Below are 25,842 nucleotides of genomic sequence, written 5' to 3'. Positions count from 1 at the left end.
ATCTTTTAATATAGCAGTCTCCAAATAAAGGTTAAGAGAAGAAGAAATAAAGATTAAATACAGCATAAATCATTTTTATACTTGTATTTTTATTCAGTACAGAATTTTACTACATTTCAAGTCTTTTTAGACAATTTTTTTTCAAATGGCTGCTTCTCTTAATTGAGACAACATATTAATCAAGACAATAGGCCATCCACCAGGGTGTCCCAATTAAAAGGATTATCCTGTAATTTGAACAAAATATCACTTGGTATGGTAGCTAGTGCCAATATCCAGCCCGTGCAGGCCTAAAATGCAACTAAATATGGAAATTTGGTCTTTTGTTTTCAGTGGGCAAATTTTAAACTTATGCTGCCACCAAATGACACAAATTTCTTTCTGTATAATACTCAGGGTGAAGGGTTGTTACCTTGATTCCTCTGAGATGTTATGGAAGCATGTTTTGAGGAAGGTCTGGTTAGACTTCTAGCCTTCTCCACTCACTATTATTCCTCAGATAGACCCTGTCTGGAATAGCAAAAAAAGGTGTCTAGATGTTTTAACATGTTTTAAAATCTCAGTGTAAACAGGGCAAATTGTACTTTAATACAGATTAGCTGGTTGAGGTGAACCTTGGTGGGGAGAATAGGGTTCTGCCTCAACAACCTAAGTCATCATAGTGGCCACATCTTAAAATTTTCTTCCGTGTTGAAAGATTCTACCTGTTTGAGAAATATTCCCCATACTTAAAAGGGAACTGTCAATACTTCTTAAAATGGACAAAGCTATAAGTGCTATCACTGTAGCTACAAAAAGCAGACCCAAAATGGAAATTTACTGCATGTGAGTAGGGAGTTTTAAAAGCACCTACGAACATAAGAATGGCCAGCCTGGGTCAGACCAATGATCCATTTAGTCCAGTAGCCTATCTTCTGACAGTGGTTGGTGCCAGATGCTTCAGAGGGAATGAACAGAATAGGGCAATTTATCAAGTGATCCATTCCGTCATCCAGTCCCAGCTTCTGGAATTCAGAGGTTTAGGAACATCCAGAGCATGGGGTGATGCCCCAACCATCTTGGCTAATAGGTTTATAAAAGCAAGAGTTAATTTATGTATACATTATATAAGTAGCAAAACACTTTGCACTTGATTCTCCTCTTGCTTACAACAGTTTCACACTTGCGTAGCGCAGTTGACTTCAGAGGAATTACTCTGGATTTATAACAGTAAAGGAGGAGAATCAGACCTTTGTGTATACAGAAAAATATATAAAAAATAATTCTAATGAACCAAACATGATTTTAACCTTTTAAACATGCAAAAATCATTGTTAAAGTGAAGTTAAAGTTTCAGGCCCGTATCATTGGTTTTAAGGCATATTACCGTCAAATGTTAGAGCATAAAACAAAAAAGACCCCTTCGAGTGCTAGTAACCCAAGAAATGCAGAATTAATGTTGCTTCCCAAACAAGGTATCCAAACTACCTTTGAATCATAGAAATCATAGAAATGTAGGACTGGAAGGGACCTTAATAGGTCATCTGCTCCAGTCCCTTGAAGGGAGATTATTTAGGAAATTATGGTGAAACAACTTCAGTGGTACTGTAAAGTATCTAGAGTCCTCTGGTCTTTTTGACCCCGTTAGAACTGATTTAGTTGTGAAAGTAGTATAGCAGTGACTTTGGTCATGTTGGTTGTTGATCTTCTGCTGAAAATAGATGAAGATGAGGTGTACATATTGATTCTTTTAGCTCTGTCAGCTGCCTTCTGTAGCACTGATGGTGATTCATCTGTGGCCGCTGTGTTGGTGAGGTAGCTCATGAGAGAGACTGTTGTTTTTTTTTTCCTGAGAGATCCCAGGGGGTAGTGTTGGATGATTACTTATCTTCCTTGAGGGCACTCTCATGGAAGGTTTGTGGGTTTTTATTTTGTCATCCCTATTGTTTTACATGTATATGGGGCAAATAAAAGGATTAGTGAGGCGGTTTGGATTGTATTGTTTTCAGGATGCAGTTGATATCCAGTGTTGTTTTCCCATCCCTTTCACTTTTACCTGCGTTGTGGGGTGACTTGCTCAGTGTTCAACAGAGATGGTGGTGTGTAAGAGGGCTAGCTAGCTGACACTCGCTCCAAGCAAGAGGTAATGCGTAGAGAGTAGGGGAACTAGCCAAAGCAAGTACTCAGTATTATAACTGTACAATATCTGACATTTTCCTGCTGTTTGTTTCTAAGTGCATTTCCCGAGCTGGGTTTGCTGGGTTTTCAGGTGATTCTGGATATTCAGGTAGTAGTGGTTGCTAATTGTGATTTTTATCATTTGCTCTTGGCAAGAGGGTTGCGTCCTTTCATTTTGGGACTTTGCCTTTTATCACCTCAAGATGGGATTACTATATTGCCGTTACGTGAGGCTAATTCAAGGTGTTACGTGGCAATTGTGGTAGTGCGCCTTTTAAGTGGAATGTCTCATCAAAAGCATATTGCATTTCTTCTGCATGAGCTGTATGGCCTGTCATCTGATTTTCAGTTGAAGTTTAAGGAGTTGACTTTGACCTATAAAACCGTAAATGACTTGGATCCCAACTACCTCATAGGATCCTTTCTTCCTGGGTGATACCATGGCAGCCACAACCCTCCAAGACACTCAAACTAACAAACCAAAGGTTTTAACAATAGGGGACTGCAGATATGGTCCTTAAGGGATATAACTATAAGGGATCCTTAGCTCTGGAACATCCTTCTTTCCTTGCTCTGCCACAATCAGGTTTTAAGAACATAAGAACGGCCACACTGGGTCAGACCAAAGGTCCGTCTAGCCCAGTATCCTGTCTTCCGACAGTGGACAATGCCAGGTGCCCCAGAGGGAATGAACAGAACAGGTAATCATCAAGTGATCCATTCCCTGTTGCCCATTCCCAGCATCTGGCAAACTTCAGCTTTTGGTAAACTTCAGGACACACTGCAAGGCTCACATGTTTTCTCAAGCAGAGCTGATTGAAAAATATATTAAAAATAGCTGGGGGGGGGAATTACCCCCATTTGAATTCTTTTAAAAATCAGATTTTTCAAAATTTTGAAAAATTGCAATGAGCACTAATTAAAAGTTTATATTTGTAAATATTTTGTAATGTGCCGAGAGCTCCAGTGAGGCACAGCAAGGGATAGTCAGAACAAAAAGAATTCCTGTACGCTCTCTGAGATCCTGATTTGGGCCTTCAGTCCTCAGACCTGCCTTGTTGTTAGTACCTGCACCATACACCTATGCAGGGTCTGACTAGGGAGTGATCCCCTTTCGTCATGTTAATCGGGTAAAGCTTCTGTACTCTAGGAGAAACTGAGCAGCCCAAATGATCAATGAGGATTTCAAATCTTGGGCCTGACTTGGAAATAATTACTTCTGGGCATAATGTTCTTGAGCATGAGTATTCCCATCCCATTGCCTTTAATGGATCTGCTCACACTAGAAAGTGCTACACCTGGTAGCACATTTCTGTGGGATCAGGCCCCTGTGGTCATTCACTTGCCCCAAAATGACTAGAGAATTTTTTCTTATTCAGTGACCACATGCCATGCTCTTTTTAAAATGTAAAATTCTAGAATTTCACCTTTGAGCAAAGAGAAGAGGTCAAAGGCCGGAGAGGCCAGAGTGATTTAAAATTGAACCAATCAGTGTAACTGGAATTTCCATTGTGAAGATTTGGAGGGAAGGCTTTTGATGGTGTATACTTTGTTTGGGTGGGGTATGGACAGGAGTCTCTGCCTTCTTTCTCTAAAGACTTTCCCTTATATGAGGTCTTAAAATTCTTTCCTCCTCTTCTTCTAGGGAACTAGAGGGCTTGACTTCTCCTTTACCTCCTGCATTTACTCTGACCACAGTCCCTCCCTGTTCTCACAAGTGGAGCTCAGCCCTGCTTCCCTTCCTGTTGATTCCCAGTCAGCTACATGGTAAGTTTCCATTATCTCTATACTTGTTGCCATAGGGTAAAGTCCTGGCAGCCTTTCTATAAAATCCATTAGTGGTGGGCATTGAGGGCAGAGTATTTGATGCCTATCAAAGATCATTCGGTCATATCCCAGTCTGACCAGGAAAAGGTGGTATTGAATTAGCATTGGAGCTGAGCTTCAATGTAGATTGTTATAACAATAAAATATGAACTAAAATATGTGACAGAAATAAATCCATCAGATTCTGTAAAGGAAACAGTGGACCCTTGGACCCTTAAATCCCATTAACCAGGCCAGAGAGAAAATGTGTTAAAACGGAGCTGCGCTGTATCTTTTTTCATTGTTTGATGAAATAATCTTTTTCACCCTTTAAGTGGTGTGTTTAAAAATCCTGATATTTCTGAAACAAAGAAAATACACAGCCACTGAGCTAGCTGGTTTTTATACCTTCCTTTTCTGAGTATTGTCCTTCAGTATAATACAGAACCATTTCTTTGTTCTCACAAGCTAGCAGTTAAATTGTATGTAAATGTATGCAAATTAGATGCTGTCTAATAAAGAGAGTCATTAGATGGAAGAAATATTTAGTTTGGGGGGAAGAAAAGAAAAGAAAGCAGGTGTATTTTGCCGGAGAAAATGTAAGATAGCAAGAAAAGAAACCCTCAAACTTTGGGTGAAGATTTCTAAAATAACTATTAAAATATTTTGTAAAAGGTCTGCTCTACTCTTGGTCTTTCCATTTGTGAGTGTGTGTGTGTGTGTGTGTATTTGTGAGTGTGTGTGTGTGTATTTGTGAGTATGTGTGTGTGAGAGAGAGAGAGAGACAGAGAGATTACACATATGCACAAACTTACACATTTTATGTGTGTATATGTTAAAACACAAATACCCCTACATGTGGCAGTGATATAAATATTTAACAGAAATAGCATTATATATAATATATTTGGGAAATATTTGTATCTCCTCCACGTAGGATATATATATGTGGGTACAGATTAAAATATACATATGCGTGTGTGTGTGTATCTGTATGTGGGTATACAGAGAGCTGGGTGAATAAGTGATGTTTCAGATCAGTGGCAGTTCTGAAAAAATAAGTGGTTCAGGTCAAACCGAATCTGAAATTTGTTGGAATTTTTGGTGAATTTAGAAAGTCTGTTTCAGCTCAATTCCACTGCTGTGATTTGAACCTGCATCTTGCACATCCCAGATGAGTGACCAAAACACTGAGCTAAAGCTTATAAAGGCAGGTGAGCAGCGATGCCACTTCCTTCTCTTCTGGCCATTTTGTGAATGGCTAAAAATATTAATCTCAAATTCACTAATAGTTTGTTAGACTGAAACTGCATTTTTCTTCTAATAAACTATTTGTCCAAGAATTTCACCAAGCTCTCTATGTATATATGTATGAAATAATTTAAGTGTGTATGTACGTCAGGAGAGTAGGGGAATAAATATGATTATTAGTGTATGTTTCTGTATACCACATATGTGCAGGTGATAGCCACGTGATAAATTGCAGAGGCATGGATTAATTTATTTATCATCCACTTTTGACTGCCTCTCCTGCACTCTCCCCCCAATCTGTCTATCTACCCAGGATTTATTCCAGTGTCCCAACTCCCAAGCACGTTCAAGTGTCCACCATTTAATTAATTAATTAAAATCAGCCTCCCACAGAAATGTTTCTCTTCTCTCCCTCAAATGTAGAATTTCCCACTAAATTACCACTTTTTGTGGGATGCGCAAGATTCAGTCCTGGGCCAGTGATTTTTCTGTAGATAAAAAAGTTAGTTTTTAAGTTCTTATATCTCAGTGTCCTAAAATCCTAGGAAGTGGGAACTTTATACCATTGAAAGTGGGAGATTACCAGCTTGTGGATAGAACACACAAAGTTTGTTTAGACCTATAAAGTTCTGAAGTAATGGACCTTATGTTCCTGCCTTTATTAGGACTAGAAGGCTACTTCTCATCATTTTTAGAGGTTTCTGTAGCTTCCTCTGACCTGTGTATCCTTGAAACCCAAGGAGCAGAACAGCTTTTAGGGTTGGGGCCTTTGTGTCTAAGGCACCTAACTTAACAGGTGGGAGGGCGCTATTTTTTTAAATTTTTGTCAGTTATCATGGTTCTGGTGAGTAGATATTTGTGCCTGAAGTGGTACATTTTTTCATAGCAGTTTTGCAAGGCTGGAAGTGTAGAGACATATATGTATATGTTATAAAATATATGTATATAAAAATAATGTTTTTCAAATATTTACATATAAAGCCAAAGGGATTGGCTTCCTTCCCAGAATTACTGGAACTACCTTCCCCAGGAACATTTGGACTTGAATAATCTCTGCAACAACACTTTTCTTCTGAAACTAAACAACTTTAGAAATGGGTGACTGGCTCTGGGGACCACTCACTCACTGTTCATTTGGGTTCCTTTTCTTATGGTAATAGAAAGGCCTCCATGGCTGGGTAATATATTTTTATTTAATTACTGTAAGGTTCCCTTTTATCGCTCCCTTCTCCCATAGTTTTCCCTTAATTTATTTCATGAGGGAAAGTCCCAGTACTAGAACTATGGGGATACTTTTGTAAATGTTCTAGGGCATCTAGCATTGTGTATCGTGGGAGATTTGGGCCCCTTTAAGATTTAGGCAGAAACCATGGAAAAGTTCATGGTTTCACACAGTTTTGAACCTAACCAGTGAAAATTTAACAGTGAAAATCAGAGGATTTGAACTGGAACAGAAACAGAAGCTATTTCACATGGTGCACTCAGGGTCCTGCTTTCCTTTCTCCCCAGAACATGTTTGTGTGAGGTAAATTACTTAGGTAACCAGTCCATACAGGAAATAAGAATGGTCCAATGGGAAAAGAAGGATTGTCCAGTGGTTGGGGTACTAGCTTGGGACTTGGAAGACCTGGCTTCACCACAGACTTCCTGTGTGACCTTGGGTAAGTCATTTAGCCACTCTGTGCCGCAGTTCCCCATCTGCAGAAATGGGATAATAGCACTTTCCTACCTCACAGCAATGTTGTGAAGGCAAAAACAGTAAAGATTGTGAGGTACTCAGATACTATGATAATGGAGACCATATAACTACCTAAGGTAGAAAGCTAGATATACAGACTTGGTAACATAGGAATGTAAGAGAGATGCTATACCGAATCAAACCAATGGTTCATCTATTCAAGTATCCTCCAACAATGGATATGATCAGGTACTTCAGAAAAAGATGCAAGAAACCCTGTAATGGACAGTTGTGGAATAATCAATATTTTTCTCAGTGTTCTGAAAATAATTGAGAATATTTCCACTTTTAATTCTCAGGAGTTTGAAGTTTTATTTTTATACATATAATATTTTTATATATATAAGGAATAAAATATGCTGCATTAAACTAATCCTGGCACTAACAAGACGGCTGTGGGACTAACGGCTTTTGATATTACCTAGTGCTTATTATTGTTATTATTATTATTATTATTATTTCTTTTTAATTATGCAAAGTGCTAATCAGTTTGATTATGCACAGTGCTAATCAGGTTAATTATGCAAAGAGCTAATCAGTTGTTCTTTAAGCACATGAGGAGAGCAGAGGTGCTGGTGGTGAATGGCGCTTCTAGATGGGGGTAGTCACGGCAGTCGTTCCTTATTAAGAGAGGAGTAGGTGAGATGACAGGGGGGTTTCGTCTCCATTAAAAAATAAAGAAGGAAGGAAAGAGCCCTGATGATGGTGGTTCTGGAAAGGTAATGTCTTCTCTCACAGCAAGGCAGATTTTTTGTTTTTCATACTGCCTGGTTGGACAGTCATTGTTAGACTTTGAGTGAAGTGACTTGGACAAACACAGTAGAGAGCGGTATTGTAGCAGGTGTCACATGTCAGGCAGTCTTGTCAGGCAAATTTTCGTTGGAGAGTTGGAGTCCAAGTGGCTGCCACTTGATGGGGAGGGATGTGTAATCAAGAAGGCTGAAAATATTAAGGAAGTCTGCCCTAATCTAACAAAGAGGACCATCTTTGGAGCACTTGCACTCAGAATGCAGATAATGAGTCTTGGGAGGTAGAGGGAACATAATATATGATCAACAAAGATAAATTTGTGTTAGGAGATTATCAGATGAGCACTCACAATGAATTTAATTAAGTAACCTATCCACAAGTAGACATTCTTCAGGCAAGTCTTAACAAGGGATCTTACTCCACGCTGCCCTTCTTAGTCTGCAATCATATGCTAGTTACACATTTTGGGTAAAGCAGAATTTTTTATGGACCAGTAAGCTCTTCGCTGGTTCTCAGAATTTATTGTTGGTCCAATTTGTCCATTTTGTGGTGCTTGATGATTAATTTCTACTCCGTATCTTTTATCTGAATACATTTTACTGCTGGCATGTGGGGAATAGGAATTATTTTTTACTGTTTGTCTAGGAAATGGCACACCCAGAGTGGAGAGTACTTGTTTCTGTCATGTTTTGGGAAATGCCTTGAAGATATTCTGGAATCATTAAAACAAAAAATTACTAGATTATAATAAATTCAGCATTTGAATTTAGTAGGCAACAATACACAGGAAGTTATGCTTGAAATTAACTATTGTAAATGGCTGCTTATTGGGAATACTGACAGATTATCAAATACATTCAGGACAGGAAGTAACATCAGTAATTTGTAGCAGAAACCAATATTTGAAAAAGAATGTGTGTTGCCTTCTTGATAGCTAGTGAACATCACTCAAAAGAACTATTACTATCTTAAGGAAACAATCTTCACATGAAAAGAGAAGGGTCTGCTGACGAGTGGCTGGGTTTACATTTACATGTATGCATTCTATTTGTTTCTCACTCACATGTGCATTTCCTCCATGAAAACTGCTGTTCTAACCTTAGGAGCATAAGAATCACTATACCATATTAGACCAGTGTTACATCAGGTTTTGTATCCTGACTCCAAAAGAGGCCTATGCTTGATGTTGAAGTGAAAAAGCGCTTACTGCACTCACCCACTTGTGCAAATACTGTATATGAAGGGAAGAATTCCTTCCTGACCCCAGGAGCAATGAACAAATGGCCTGAAGCATAAGCTTTCATTATTCCATTATTTTAAGTATTCAGGGCCCACTGAAGATAATGGAAAGAGACTCATGGACTTCAGTGGGACTAAACTCAGTCCCTTATAGAACACTGGCCACTGTAATATCTAGGTGCTGCTGCAGTAGAGTCATACCTACTTGCACCAAGCCTCATTTTGGCCTTGTGAGTTTGAGAAAGTGAATTCCGCAGGCTGACTACATGTGTTCTCCCATTGTTTCATTTGTTAGCTGCAGCTTTGGTACTTACGTGCCCGTCCTATGTCACTTTTGACTTTTGCTGAGTGATATCCCTTAACACACCCCCCACCCCCCCAGAAGAACCGTGTACTTGGGAGTGCTTTAACTATATAAGTCGGTTGGCACTAAGTGAATGAAACTATTTTTCCACTATTCTAATGTTTAAATTGTAAAGTGGTCCTGAAAAAGACTGCTGCAAGCAAAACCAACCAAAATGCAATGACTTTTTCTAGCCAACCCAAAATAGACTACAACTGGTGGGAGGATTCTAGTAACCAGGAATGTTTACTTCCATCCTGCATAACTCATCTGTGCAAGCAAATCTATGTTTGGTGGGTGTGAAATGAATCCACTGAACATGTCAGTATGCTATAGATGCATGGTTACTGTGATCTGATGTGATACTAATTGTTGCCCCAGGAGGCCCGCTAGTTGTCCAGAGCTAGATAGGTGCACTCAGCATCCTGTGCAGATAGCAAATGCTTTTCAGAGATGGAAACAAATTTTCTTCCTAGTCCAAGAAGCTATCAGAATAGACTTCATATCATGGTCACCAGATCGCTTGTTTGGGTTCCTGGTTGGCCTCTTGCTTCAGGTGGTTTTTGTATTACCTGCATTAAATGAGCAATTATAGCAACTTCACACACAATGACTTTCTTTTCAATAGTATTTATATTACTGTACTTTAGAGATACAATTCCCACTAGGAGTTATGTAATATTAAGCATATTGATACACGGAGAACAGCAATATTATGGCTGTCAAGCATAAATATTGGTAATGACATTGACGGAATTGTGTACACACTGTTTGCATGAGACAAAGCAGCCAGCCTAGCATAGAAGTTAGGTAAGGAATTAGCTTGCATCTTTATGAATGATTAAACTGAGACACTTGGTCTGTAACACAGTGGCCCTTCAAATTTGGATTTCAGCATCTACGTGTGGGCAAAACTCTCCCCTGCCAAAAAAACATCCTCCTAATTCTGGATGGATTTTCCCATGGTATTTAGCAAATGCTTAATCTGGTGACATTGGGTTTCTATAGCAATTAAACATATTCCAATCACTGGTGAATAGAAAATCTAATGCTGATGTGCTAACTGGGCGCCTGGGGTAGATATCATAAGTGCTGGAGGCTCTTCAAGTAAAGTCGAGCTGGTCAGGAAGCAGCCGTCTCGGTTCACTACTGTCTTTGAATCCTATATTTAGCATGTCAGAAAGGTTTAACCTTCGCATAGATTTACAAGCAGCTGGATTTTCCCAAGCGTTGGAGACTGTATGCATTCCACTCCTCCCTCGTCAGCTCTTTGATGAGACACAATGGGAGAGTGTGTGTAGTCAACCACAAGAGAAAAAAAAATCCAAATTTGCTCTTGTGAAGCCATTGGCATCATGCAGCTTCAGAGGAGGCAGATGCTCACTTGGGTGCTGTACTCTAGGAAGAATGGTGGCCATTTATACTGGATTATCTGTTTACGTTTCCATTGTTAATTGGCTGTATATGCTGTATGGGAAGGGAGGGAGTTTGAAAGTTAGGGTTATGTTTTAGCTGTATCCCTAGCTTTCACTCAGATCTTTACAAATTAGTCTTTGATTCTTATAAAGAAAATAGTTAAAGGTTTTGTTATATTATGAGTGGTCTTCACCACCTCTAAGAGTTGCTGTGTACTTTGACACCATTAGTATAATCCATGTACTGCCACGTCTGCTCATTACATTCTAAAATCTAAACCATCTTGAGACACGATCATGACATCTGTTGCATTCCACTAGTTCAGAAGGTTGCTCTTCTGGCTCAGGTAGGGGACTAGAAGCCAGGAGACTTGTGTTTTATTCCCAGCTCTGACATGGAGCCTTTTTGTGATCTTGGACAAGTCACGTCCTCTCTCTTTACCTCAGTTTCCCCATCTGTAGAATAGGGATAGTGATTCTGACTGACCTCATGGGAAGGGAGGAGGGAATGGGGATACAGGAGACTTAACTCATTGATTCTCAAGCACTTTGATATCCTTGGATGAAATGAAGTATGTAAGTGCAATGTATTGTGGGCAATTATGAGTGTTAAGTGGCATTACTGCAAATTTGAAGGAAGTTATAGTAAATTCACAATAAAAACACACGATCAGATTAGGTAAATCCTTCCAAAGAAATTTAAGAGGAATAAAACTTAGTTAGCTTGGTACTGGCTTAAGGGGTTAGAAATAGTTAAGGAAGCATAAACGAAGAATCCTGGGCCTCCTGTGGTTTGAGAAGTAGGTTCTGGTCTGACCTGGGATCTTTTAAGTCTCAGTAGCAGAATGTCAGCATTGTAAAAGTGCTTTTGGATCTCCTTGAGAGTGTATTTATTCAGAGGTGCAAAGCACCCTCAACTGTCATTCACCTCGGCAGGAACTGTGTGTGCTCAGTGGCCCACACGGGATCGGGCTGCGATAGGGGATTAATGAATAAAAAACTGTAGGTGCTCAGACTGGCAATTGTATGTTACTAACATGCATTCGGGGTAAGAACATACAACACTTCCTTTTGGGCTGGGGAGATTGTGAATGTTAGATCAGTAACTGGATTACACTAGCAGCCTTTTTCCTCTTCTGTTCTCTCATACCCAGTTGCCATGACAGGAGTAAAAGAAGAAGAAAAATATCTTAACACATACACATCTTATTATGACACAAATAGTTGGAAGAAGCCCCACTGGCATAAACTAGCACAAAGTGACACTTTGTTTAAAAAGTTGTTTTGAATGTCTTCTCCCATTGATCGTATGCAACTGAGATAAATAAACACCCTGTGTGTGGTGCAGCCAGGCTGAGCGTTTATGCTCCTCCAAGTGTTTATACATTCCCCAGTGGTTGTTTGTATTGCTGTTTGTTGACTGTAAATCCCAGACCTGTATATGTTTGTAATATATACATTAGCAGCAGTGGTGCAGTTTTGGGTGTATGCTCAGGGTAAGACTTTTTTATGAACATGACTAGATGAACGGGTTTTTTCTCCCTCCCGTACAGTGAATTAGTCTTTGTGTTTGTGGAGGAACAGAGGGGCTGCTGTAGCAGGAATTTTAGTCAAGCAGGACATGCTGTGCCCTGCTCAAATTCATTCAGGTGGATATGCAAGAAAAGCCACGTAGGATTTATCAGGTAGGAATCAAGTTAGTTTAGCCTTTTCTCTAATTAGGGAACAGGTCTGTTGGGCTCTCAGGTTATTCAGTGGTGATGAGGATGACATATTTTTCCCCTTGAAGTAAAATGACTGAAGTCATTATGCACACCAAAATTCATGGGGACAGAGACCCCCTCTCCGCTCTGTTTTTGTGGTGGTGGTTTAACAGTTTTTTCTCTCCTTTAAAGTCAAATACTCTCTTTCTTCATAGAATCATCATAGAATCATCGAATATCAGAGATGGAAGGGACCTCAGGAGGTCATCTAGTCCAATCCCCTGCTCAAAACAGGACCAATCCCCAACTAAATCATCCCAGCCAGGGCTTTGTCAAGCCTGACCTTAAAAACTTCTAAGGAAGGAGATTCCACCACCTCCCTAGGTAACCCATTCCAGTGCTTCACCACTCTACTAGTGAAAAAGTTTTTCCTAATATCCAATCTAAACCTCTCCCACTGCAACTTGAGATCTTTACTCCTTGTTTTGTCATCTGCTACCACTGAGAACAGTCTAGATCCATCCTCTTTGGAACCCCCATTCAGATAGTTGAAAGCAGCTATCAAATCCCCTCTCATTCTTCTCTTCCGCAGACTAAACAATCCCAGTTCCCTCAGCCTCTCCTCATAAGTCATGTGTTCCAGTCCCCTAATCATTTTTGTTGCCCTGCGCTGGACTCTTTCCAATTTTTCCACATCCTTCTTGTAGTGTGGGGCCCAAAACTGGACACAGTACTCCAGATGAGGCCTCACCAATGTTGAATAGAGGGGAACGATTGCATCCCTCGATCTGCTGGCAATGCCCCTACTTATACATCCCAAAATGCCATTGGTCTTCTTGGCAACAAGGGCACACTGTTGACTCATGTCCAGCTTCTCATCCACTGTAACCCCAGGGCCTTTTGTGCAGAACTGCTGTCTAGTCATTCAGTTCCTAGTCTGTAGTGGTGCGTGGGATTCTTCCTTCCTAAGTACAGGACTCTGCACTTGTCCTTGTTGAACCTCCTCAGATTTCTTTTGGCCCAATCCTCTCATTTGTCTAGGTCCCTCTGTATCCTATCCCTACCCTCCAGAGTATCTACCTCTCCTTCCAGTTTAGTGTCATCTGCAAACTTGCTGAGGGTGCAGTCCACACCATCCTCCAGATCATTTATGAAGATATTGAACAAAACCGGCCGAGGACCGACCCTTGGGGCGCTCCACTTGATACCGGCTGCCAACTAGACATGGAGCCAGTAATCACTATCCATTGAGCCCGACAATCTAGCCAACTTTCTGTCCACCTTATAGTCCATTCATCCAGCCCATACTTCTTTAACTTGCTGGCAAGAATACTATGGGATACTGTGTCAAAAGCTTTGCTAAAGTCAAGGAACAACACGTCCACTGCTTTCCCCTCATCCATAGAGCCAGTTATCTCGTCATAGAAGGCAATTAGATTAGTCAGGCATGACTTGCCCTTGGTGAATCCATGGTGACTGTTCCTGATCACTTTCCTCTCCTCTAAGTGCTTCAGGATTGATTCTTTGAGGACCTGCTCCATGATTTTTCCAGGGACTGAGGCGAGGCTGACTGGCCTGTAGTTCCCAGGATCCTCCTTCTTCCCTTTTTTAAAGATGGGCACTACATTAGCCTTTTTCCAGTCGTCCGGGACTTCCCCCGATTGCCATGAGTTTTCAAAGATAATGGTCAATGGCTCTGTAATCACATCTGCCAACTCCTTTAGCACTCTCGGATGCAGCGCATCCGGCCCCATGGACTTGTGCTCGTCCAGCTTTTCTAAATAGTCCCGAACCACTTCTTTCTCCACAGAGGGCTGGTCACCTCCTCCCCATGCTGTGCTGCCCAGTGGAATAGTCTGGGAGCTGACCTTGTTCGTGAAGACAGCGGCAAAAAACGCATTGAGTACGTTAGCTTTTTCCACATCCTCTGTCACTAGGTTGCCTCTGTCATTCAGTAAGTGGCCCACACTTTCCTTGACTTTCTTCTTGTTGCTAACATACCTGAAGAAACCCTTCTTGTTACTCTTAACATCTCTCGCTAGCTGCAACTCCAAGTGTGATTTGGCCTTCCTGATTTCACTCCTGCATGCCCGAGCAATATTTTTATACTCTTTCCTGGCCATTTGTCCAATCTTCCATTTCTTGTAAGCTTCTTTTTTGTGTTTAAGATCAGCAAGGATTTCACTGTGAAGCCAAGCTTGTCACCTGCCATATTTACTATTCTTTGTACACATTGGGATGGTTTGTCCCTGTAACCTCAATAAGGATTCTTTAAAATACAGCCAGCTCTCCTGGACTCATTTCCCCCTCATGTTATTCTCCCAGGGGATCCTGCCCATCAGTTTCCTGAGGGAGTCAAAGTCTGCTTTTCTGAAGTCCAGGGTCCGTATTCTGCTGCTCTCCTTTCTTCCCTGGGTCAGGAACCTGAACTCGACCATCTCATGGTCACTGCCTCCCAGGTTCCCCTCCACTTTTGCTTCCCCTACTAATTCTTCCCAGTTTGTGAGCAGCAGGTCAAGAAGAGCTCTGCCCCTAGTTGGTTCCTCCAGCACTTGCACCAGGAAATTGTCCCCTGGATTGTCTGTGCACCGCTGTATTGCTCTCCCAGCAGATTTCAGGGTGATTGAAGTCTCCCATGAGAACCAGGGCCTGCGATCTAGTAACTTCCAAGAGTTGCCGAAAGAAAGCCTCGTCCACCTCATCCCCCTGGTCCGGTGGTCTACAGCAAACTCCCACCACGACATCACCCTTGTTGCTCACACTTCTAAACTTAATCCAGAGACTCAAGTTTTTCTGCAATTTCATACTTGAGCTCTGAGCAGTCATACTGCTCCCTTATATACAATGCAACTCCCCCACCTTTTCTGCCCTGCCTGTCCTTCCTGAGCAGTTTATATCCATCCATGACAGTACTCCAGTCATATGAGTTATCCCACCAAGTCTCTGTTATTCCAATCACATCATAATTCCTTGACTGTGCCAGGACTTCCAGTTCTTCCTGCTTGTTTCCCAGGCTTCTTGCATTTGTGTATAGGCACTTAAGAGAACTTGCTGATAGTCACTCTTTCTCAGTATGAGGCAGGAGCCCTCCCCTCTTGCGCGCTCCTGCTCATTCTTCCTCCCAGTATCCCGCTTCCCCACTTACCTTAGGGCTTTGGTCTCCTTCCCCTGGTGAACATAGTTTAAAGCCCTCCTCACTAGGTTAGCCAGCCTGCTTGCGAAGATGCTCTTCCCTCTCTTCGTTAGGTGGAGCCCGTCTCTGCCTAGCACTCCTCCTTCTTGGAACACCATCCCATGGTCAAAGAATCCAAAACCTTCTCTCTGACACCACCAGCGTAGCCATTCGTTGACTTCCACAATTCGACAGTCTCTACCCAGGCCTTTTCCTTCCACAGGGAGGATGGACAAGAACACCACTTGCACCTCAAACTCCTTTATCCTTCTTCCCAGAGCCACGTAGTCTGCAGTGATCCGCTCAAGGTCATTCTTGGCAGTATCATTGGTGCCCACATGGAGAAGCAGGAAGGGGTAGCGATCCGAGCACTTGATGAGTCTTGGCAGTCTCTCCGTCACATCGTGAATCCTAGCTCCTGGCAAGCAGCAGACTTCTCAGTTTTCCCGGTCGGGGTGGCAGATAGATGACTCATATGACTCATATGTTGCTACTGCCAGCATCTTGGTCTCTGTGATGGTGAATGAGGAGAAAGCTCTGGAGCTGATGTGGGCACCTCTTAGTCCACAGAGGAGGACTGGTGTAACCACACAGACTATGGAATTACACCAAGGAAGAATCTAGCCAAATCAATCAGAGTCCATTCCTCTAGTGAATGGTCCTTGAACCTTTTCCTTTAACTGTGTCTCTATCATGTTAGTGCATTGTTAGTTTGAGTTAGCATTATTTATTATATAGTGACCCAAATTGCTGTAGGCATACTTCATGCATACGTTATAGTTATAAGGGTGGCTGGTAGGGGTGCCTATTTTTCAGATTGCCCAAAACTCCCATTACAAAACCCCTGTTTTCAGTTACTTAGAACTTTGCCAAATGGTAACCATTTGATCTGAAGTTTTCCATGTTGGATGGATGTCTGTGTCAAGGTGAATTGTTCTGGACAGTTTTAGGCAAAACAAAACAAGTTTATTAACTACAAAAGATAGATTTTACGTGATTATAAGGGATAGCAAAAAGGGAAAGCAGATTAGCTAGCAAATAAACAAAAACGCAATATAAATGTAATATACTAAAGAGATTGGATATGAGTAGGAAATTCTCACCCTAACTGCTGATTTAGAAAGTTTGCAGAGATTCTTGAGGGTAAGCTGCACTTGCTTGCAGCTTAAAACCCCAGGTATTCCTTTCAGCCCTTCTCCCCTAGTCCAGTCCTTGTTCTTCAGGTCTTTTCAGTAGTCATCTTGGGCGGGGAGTCAGTGAAGAACCACGATGATGTCACACCCCTGCCTTAAATAGCTTTTGTCTATGGCAGGAACCATTTGTCTTGGTTCCCATACCCAGTCAGTGGAAAAACATTGGTATTTCAAGATGGAGTCCAGTAGCAGGTGACTTGGTCAAATGAACCCGTAGTGTCATAGCAGCCATGAGTCAGAGGCTGTTTGTAGCGTCCTCAGGAAGACTCTCTAGGAAGGCTCCCCAGTGAGAGATTAGATTCTTCTAAGATCTGTTGTTCTCCCTCATGGTCCACTGACTTGTTCCCAGCCAGCCATCTAGATTGATTACAGTCTTCCTAGTGGGCATTCCCCAGATGTAAACACATTTGTAGTAGATGCATAGACAATATTCCTAACTGCAGATGCCAAAATGAAACATTCATACAAATAGGATAATCATATTCAGTGAATCATAACCTTTTCAATGATATCGTGCATGACCTATCTTGCATAAAATATATCATAATTATGCCATAATCATATCATAATAATATTACTATGAAGAATATGGGGTGTAATGCCATGCTTGGAATTTGGCACCTTTGAGTCAGGGATGTGGTTTTTATGACCTCATGAAAATCCACCCAAATTTGACCAAATTGTAAGTCTTTGAAGAATCATGGTTTGCATATGCTCAGGAGAGACTTCTTAGAGTTTAACAGCAAATTCTCTGAAGATTTCATCCTCACTGCTCGAGGGGGAGATTGAAACTGGGACTAATTCTAGCTAGGCAAGGAGACTGGGAGTGGGAGCCAGGGTCAGGGAAGGGTGACTGGGAGCCAATGAGGAAAGGGGACGGGGCAGGATTGGGAACCTCCTGGGCTGAGAGTAACACTGAGATCAGATGAGAGCTTGGAGGGAGGGGGAAGACTGGTACTGGCTGGATAAACAGACTGGGACTAGAAACCAATGTGGGGAGGAAATAGAGGTTGAGAGGAGGGGAGACAGTTCTGAAAAGGAGCTGGCATAAGGGGAGAGAAATAGGTCTAACTGAGCAAAGACTGTAGCAAAGAGGAGGGAAGGGGTGAGAGGGAGACGGAGACTGGATGAGGAGCCAGGGGAGGGAGGACTAAAAGGCAGTGAGGGATTTGGGGAAGAGAGAGACAGATTGGACAAGGAGCTGGGGGCAGGGAGACTGGGATTGTGTATGCAAGGAGACTAGAAATGGAACCCAAGATTCCTGAGTCTCACCATTCCTCTGCTGTCATGAAATATCTCTGAAACACACTAGCAAAGGATGTGTCTCGTATCCCTCTCGTGCTGGTTCAGGGGATGGTAACCTAGTATTGCTGTCAGTTACTCTGTTAGCTCAGGGGCCAGAGATCTGTACATGAGAATCTAAAGGTTCCTATCTTGCAGTGATCCTTGTGCTTGTCAATATCATGCCACATGATGGACTTTCTGTTTTTTTATGAGTTTGCTTTTTTTAAAACTGAGCAAATGACAAATAAATAAAACTATGTTAAAAATATTATTAAAGTTATGAAGTCAAGCACCCAAAACTTAGGAAATGCCAGAATTAAGGTTGCCAGTACAATGTTAACCTTTTCCTACATTCATATTTGAATCTATTTAGTCCTTTCTGTTCCCTTTCCTAGAAAATGTAATGCCTGTAACAACACCCCATTCCACCCTCTCTATGCAGAGCCCCCTTGCCCTTCTACCAGTATATTTCCTGTACTTCTTTCTCAGCAAACAACCCTTTCCTTCTGAACAAATCTCACTCTCCTGCACAAATTAGCAGATCTCAGAATGTTGACCTCACTGCTTTCACGTGGTGGTAAGGTTACTATGATGTGAATTCTGCCCTGACACACAAGCACAAAACTCCTCTTGATACTTCACTAGGAGCTGCAAATGTGAGAGTAGAATTTTTCTCCTTTTAGCCAGATCTCTTCATTTTCTAAGCATTGGAATTTAAGCTGTTTTCTAATGAATTTTCTCTTCAACACTGTATTGCTATTAAGAGAAACCAGGCCTAGGAGTCAGTTATTTTCATCAAAATACAACGGGTATTTGTTTTTGTTTTTTTTCAGTTGACACAATAAGCATTATCTGAAGGAGGAAAAAACCCAAACAAAATGGGAAATAGGGTGGGAAAATGTAATAGGATCTATGAACACTTTCTGCCTTGTCTGAGTAAATGAGACCTTATGAGAAACACAGCACAATAAGGGCTGGGGAATGCCAAGAGAACTGGTGTACGGGGATTGTTTTATTTTACTTCTTTTCACTTTACTGGATTGAATTTGAGAGAGAAAATTACCATGGACAGGAAGGCTTATGATGGAAATGCTCTGGGTTGCTGTATCCTTGACATGAACCTGTAGAAACACGAAAAGGAATGTTAAGTAAAGCGGTGTGTGAAATTTGTAGGTATGCATCTGAAAATATTTTTTGAGGAATGTCCAGTACTTTCTGGTACAAGTGGCTCTGCCTCTAGCATTCTCCTGCATCCCTTATATCTTAATCCATTTTATTTCCAAATTGTAAAATAAATCATCTCTTCGCCTTCCAATTTATGAGCCAAAAAAAAATGTTGATTTCATGGTGTAATGACATGGGGGCAACCTCACTTCATGTGGACTTTGGAGGAAGCAAAGAAGAGATTTCCCCGAGATAATACATCTCAAATTTTAAAATGAGTGTAGTGTGGGCTAGGACAGGACTTTTGGGAATTCAACAAGTATTGTCTGGGATAACTCAGTAGTGCACATGTGATTAGTAAATCACACAGGATCACATTGTGTCTTCTGTATTAAAAGCTGCCAGAATGGACTTTTTGGAGAAAATGTTTGTGCGAATTCCCTTGTGGAGATCCCTCATCCTTCCATCGGGGAAAGAAGCCCCCAAACACAGTGGATCCCTGCTGTTTCCTCTCCCCGCCACAACTAGAAATACACCTTGTCCCCAGTGTATACAAGGCTGGAGAGGGCTCTGCTGGCCTTTATGGTGTAATGGGGGAAAAGGTGAAGATCTGGCCAACAGTTATGTACCTCACTATCAAGTCTCAGTTCCTTGATTTTAAGGAGCTCCCACTAACCAGGGACATAACAGGCATATTTTTTAGGGTGCCTTTGCCACATCCTTTCTCACCAAGTTAAACTACTGTTTGTAATCTTGATCCTTATCCACACTATTCTTGAAACCACACCAGCAGGTTAGCATGCTTATTGCCATCTCAATTCTAGTATCATTTCCTTGACTAATGTGAACAAGGATTTGTTTTCCTACAAGCCATGGTATAAATATTCCCTTAGGGCCTGACAACATCTATAAAATGTACCTAGTCAGAACACTGTGTTATAACGTGGTTTGATCCCATCCAGGTAAGCAAGACCAAATTGTGGTATTTCATGGTCTAACTTTCCTGCCTGTGCAATTTAATTTAAGGTCTGTTGAATTTTTCACTTAACAAAAGCGTGGTTGTTAATTTTCTTATTTAAGTCTAACTCTAAATTTAAGTCTAACTCTAAACACACTTCTTATTTAAGTCTAACTTAGCCCTCAATCCTGCAAAGCATTCAAGCATGCACATCCTCATGTGCACCTACTCTTGTGAGCAAAATCTCATATATACTTAAGTGCTCTGTAGGACAGGTACCAAAAAGAGTATTGCTTAACACAACATAGCTAGTAAAAGAATGAGGCTCCAAAGACTCACTGCCTAGTGGTACTTCAACCATTGTTTCTCTCCTTTGTTGCTCTCATGCCTATGAGTTTAATAGCAAGTTCAGCCGAAGACAGGAGGTAGCAAGAGTATTCCATTGGTGCAGCTCCTTGCATGTCACTCACTAGAAGTGGAGCTGTAGCTAGAGTTATGTGAGATATTTTACTCCTGGGGGAATTCTGCAGCACTGTGTATGTGCAGAATTTATGTCCCCCACAGATTTTTTTGCTTCCCCACAGAAAAATGACTTTCTGATGGGGAAGAAAAGGGAAGCCACAAGAGCGATCATGAGACCCTCCCCAGCAATATGTGCCCAGGGCAGCCGGCAGAGAGGTAAATTACTGTTGGGCAGGAGGTGGAACTGGGGAAGACCCGGCTGGTGGCTCCTACCCTCTGTTGGGCTCAGCTGCTTGTCTCGGTTGGGGTGGAGAGAACGGGACTTCCTCTTCCCATGCACAGCATCTGGGGCCGGGTCAGAATACCTTCTCCCACCCCCCCACCTGCCGTCCCCCCCGATTTCTCCCCTGGCTGCAGGAAGCTGTGCAAACCCACTCACCCACCCCCACTTCCTGCACCTATCGCTCCTCAGCTGCAGGGGGAAGGATCCCTGTACAGGGAGCTGCTCCCCATCCGCCCAACTCCCATGGATCTAGACCCCCGAGCCTCACCCCCCGCACTCAGAAACTCCCCCCCGATGAGCCCCACTCCTCCTGCACCTGGGCCATACTGACAAGCCACCTGCACCCAGATCCCCACTCCACAAAGCCCCAGCCAGTTGCACCTGGATCCCCACCACACTGAGCCCCACTCCCAGACACCCCTGCTGAGCCCCAACCACCTTCACCTGGACCCTCTGCAGAGTCCCATTACCATTGCACCCAGAACCCCCCAACAAGCCCCTATGCATTCAGATCCACTCTGCACCCGGATCCCCAACTGAGCCGCCTGCACCCATATTGCCCCACACAGAACTCTCTTGAACCACACCTGGATCCCCCCACACTAAGCCCCTTAACACTTGGATCCTGCCTTGCTGAGCCTACCTGGTGCACCTTGCACAGAGGGGCAGGAATCCTGGGGTGTTTCTGGGACAGGGCCCATTCCTGCAATGTGTCAGGGTCAGGTGCAGCCTCACCACTGGGTCTGTGTCCAAGGAGGAGGTGTCTGCACAGTGATCTCCCCCAGGCTGGAGCCTCCACATTTATTTAACAAATAAAATTTGCAGAATTTTGGAGAATTTTAAAATATTATGTACAGAATTTTAAATTTTTCGGCACGGAATTTTTAATTTTTGGTGCAGAATGCCCTCAGGAGTAATATTTGTAACAAAATACTAAGGTGCACATAGTTCAAGTTTTGTTACCATCTCAGATACAGATAATTTCCTCAGAAAGTGTCATTCAGGTACACCATTAAAAAAAAAAACACGTAAAGCTGATCCATTTCAGAAAATAGAATAGCAATGAGCTTGTTTCTGTGTGGAAATAGCTATTTGTCCAAAAGTTTATGATGTTTTTTTTTTTAATCAGTTATAGGGGACTGAAATTGTGTGAATTGAAAGGGGAAGAATTTCTGCACAAAGTCCCTGAAAGCACAGGCTGTAAGCTTTGCATGGCTCCAGCTGCAACCACTAGTCTGATATGAAGACGTATTTGTGAGGCTGAAATGTTTGCAAGCTAAAAACAACCCCTGCTTTCAAATAATCTGTGTAAGTGGTAATGTTCAGAAATAAAGTGCCACATTCTGAGAGGTATGGGACATCTGCAACTCCCACTATTTTTGGTGAGGTTTCTGGTGTTCAGAGTCTCACTGGATTAAACCTAGGACATGCCCTTGGGCTGAGTACATTTAACTTATACACTGGTCTTTTGTGGGAGCATGGTTTAATTTTTGTTAACTTCTTGGATTAGTGTGCATTACTTTTTTGACTGGCAAGCAATTTGCTTTGTGGACTCTGGCCCCAACCTGAGCCCTGGGGGAAGGGTGTGCTTCTTGCAAAAGGATGGAATAATAGCAGCTGCATTGTGGCTCTGGTGCCACACTGAAGCCAGGACAGGGAGGGATGGTGGATTCTTTTCATGCCAGTCCCTGCAGTCTCTCTCCCCCCTCCTCATGCAGCCTGACAATTCAAATGATGCCCTTTAGGAAGGATTTACCCCATTTGAACTATTTACAGGAGAGCTAACTGAGAGAGATGGTGTGCTAAGTGTTTCTGGTTGTGACTGATTCTGAGAAGCTGAAATGTCCTAGTTTAAGGCTTGATTCAAATATTTCAAAAGTGTCACAGGGTAGTTGGAAGGTTTATTTATTTATTTATTTATTTAGCCATAATCCATTTCTCCCGCAGCTGCAGCTTTCGAAATGGAAAGCCTCCTTCCTTCCCCTTCAGATAAACTTCCTAGATCAGACAAGAAAATTCTAGATACAGTGACTGCAAAAGTGCTGCCTTCTTCCCCTGGAGTGGATATCCTGTGGGAAAGGTTACCTATGCTGTGGGTGTGATCACAGGGCACAATGTCTGCACAACACTGGAGATAGGTCTGAGAATGTTTTGAAAGAATTTAAAAGCTGGCTGTTATCCACAAATTATTGGAAAAAAGAGCCATTTGCAGCAGCCAAAACTTCCTACAGATTATTTTTTTCTAACCCTTTATGCTGTGCAGCCTAAGAGTAGTGATTCTGTCAAAAATATGTAATAATAATTTCAGTTGATTCTACTAAAAGGAATATTCCAAAATTTTGTTGTTTGACATGTGAAATGCTTGTACAATTAAGTTCCAGACAGTTTCTTTCCCCCCAATATTGTTTTGTCTCACCATAGAACCTTGAAAGTTTAAAATTGACTGGTTTACTGTAAGAAGCATTAAGTAAATGCAGTTTCTCTATTTTTAATAACAGTAGCTCAAATTTCATGTGAGATCACACTAGTCCTCCAAAGTAATTAAGTTTATGGTTTTCTTATGCACTTCAAATGCCCGTGATGTGCAGTTAATAGTATTTTTCAGACATGTATTAGGACACCTCGGCAGCGATGCCAATGTGGGCTGGTGTCTATCAGCAATGCAGACACCACAAAGTAATGGAAATTGCAAGACACTCTTCTGTAATTTGTCTAAAAATATGCGTGACAGCAAAGGCTGTTTTACCTGAGTTTTCAAAATGGTAAGACTTTGAGTTTGAGTGAAGCGTCACAAGTGAATAAGGCATGAAACAAGGTTTCCAACATAGGCTGCAGAGTCCTTTATAACCTACTATTTCGGTATGGCTGAATGTACCCTTGACCTTTGAACCATGTCTGAAACCCAAATCTGAATGAGGTTCCAGCTAAACAAGTTTCAGCTATAAATTGGCTGGCATAATTGGCACTCTGATTAAGTCCTGCTAGCTACAGTCATGTTTATCCAGATCTGAATACAGATTTGGTTCTCAGTTTGCAACTTGAACATTAGCTTTCTAATGGACAATGAAATCTGAACATACCAGAATTTGGGAACATCTGGATTTAAATCTGGAGAATCCACATTTTGGGAGTGTTCAGAAGTGGGGTATTGGTTCCACCCTTATGTACAACTAATGGAATTAGAGCAGGATTTTGGGCCCTGATTTGTTTTCAAACAGCTCTGCCAAAATAAAGTTTCATACAGTACCTATATTAGGGTTAATTCAGTAAATTCACACAAACACGCAGTCCCCATACACAGACACACTCCCTGTGGAGAGCTAGAGTACAATTTGCTTTGTGTAGGGATTTCAGCAGATAGTGGAGTACAGTGGGCAAGATGTGGGGCAGTTCCTCAGCAGCTGTTTAATCCGTGACCTGACGCCTAGGGACATTCCACACAGAGCGTTGTTGCTACTGGATCTGCACAATCACTGACCCTGTGACCATGCCCGAGCCCTTCCCTGAGTGTCCTAAAACAACATTTGTGTATGCAAATCAGATAGTCCGTCATCTAACTACCTGCTTTGTTCATGCAAATTTGGAGGCTTTTTTGCCCATGCAAATTTAGATGCCAGGGTTCTTCCATTACATATAAGTGGGAGTGGAGTGTTAGCTTGAAGGGGAATTAATAGAAACAAATGTCCAAGTATCGTCATTCTTTTCAGGGAGCTTTCCCTGTGTGAGGACTGCCGGATTTGGCCCCATGGGCATTAGCTCATAAATTCTGTGGGCAATTTTCTTTGGATTGTCTTGTACTTGAAGGGTTAGGATGAGACTGCAGTAACAGCACTGTCCAACACTGGCTGGGAGCTGCTAGGTGATATTTGAAAGCATATGCTCTATATGAAAAAGCAATGAGTGAATGGAAATTAAAACAAAGGGATTGAAAATAGACCTGTAACCAATCTAGTCTGGTATCTCAATAAACCAGGGACATTTTTTCCTAGCAAATTTGGGGCAGATATCACAGCAAGTGCCATGAAAGCAGGGTCTTTCTCCCACCCCCTTCCCGATCTATTAAATCTACATTTGGAAGGTGGATGGTGCTGACTCATAAATTAAATTGGAGTAATACATACAGTGTATATATATTTCTGTCACTTTGTCTCAAATTAAACACGAACCTTCTCCCCTGACAAGATGATAGAAAAGTTAATTGCTCGCCCTGGCTTTAAATTGGAATTTGAATTTGCAAAATGCTAAAGGTTTATGAGATCTAAATCATGAGGAGCTTAAATTACATTCCTGTGATAAAATATTAATAAATCAATTAAAACATAAGCCGAGTATAATATTACTTTTTTTTGTAGGAACCTTGAACACAATAATTCATTAGAGTGTGCAGTAACAATTATTGTATCTTTTTTAATTTTCTTTTTTTATTAGTTTTTTTTTAATGTGGAAAAGACAACATCAGATGGGAACACACCACACAATGGGGGAACATTATCCTAGTACAGAATCTAGGCATCCCATATACACACAGTGGGAGAGCCTTGCCCCAGTACAGAATCCAGGCATCCCATCCTTCCCCACCCCACACAGTGAGAAAATATTGCTCCATTATAGGATCCAGGCATTCCACAACCACATTCACCAGAGAGTGGAGGGGAACATTGCTTCCGTATCGAATCTAATCATCCTATAACCATACACATCACACAGTGGCAGAGCAGTATCACAGTATAGAGTCCAGGCATCCTGTAGCCACACACACAGTGGAAGGAGCATTTCCTCAGTACAGAATCTGGATGTCCCATTCTACAACCACACATTGTAGTATGGTTGCAATACAGCAAGATATATTCACTGTCAATCAGGGGAAAGAAAGAAACAAGACAGGTAGGGTAATATCTTTTACTGGACCAGCTTCTCTTCAGAG

At 41.8% G+C, this 25,842-nt stretch overlaps 1 protein-coding gene across 3 annotated transcripts in view; it reads left to right on the top strand.

The window, feature by feature from the left end:
- The window catches only part of ZBTB20 (zinc finger and BTB domain containing 20), a 626,421-nt gene that overhangs the window by 108,573 nt on the left and 492,006 nt on the right, over positions 1 to 25,842 (top strand). For all 3 annotated transcript variants that reach the window (XM_048818099.2, XM_048818071.2, XM_048818047.2), the window contains exon 3: positions 3,803 to 3,924. The gene's annotated coding sequence lies outside the window, so the exon portion shown is untranslated. The remainder of the gene's footprint in view (positions 1 to 3,802; positions 3,925 to 25,842) is intronic.

Source organism: Caretta caretta, chromosome 1 (assembly GCF_965140235.1).
Source record: "Caretta caretta isolate rCarCar2 chromosome 1, rCarCar1.hap1, whole genome shotgun sequence".
NCBI lineage: Eukaryota > Metazoa > Chordata > Testudines > Cheloniidae > Caretta > Caretta caretta.
The sequence above is the reverse complement of the archived record's forward strand: the minus strand, read 5'-3'. Positions and strand labels throughout refer to the sequence as shown.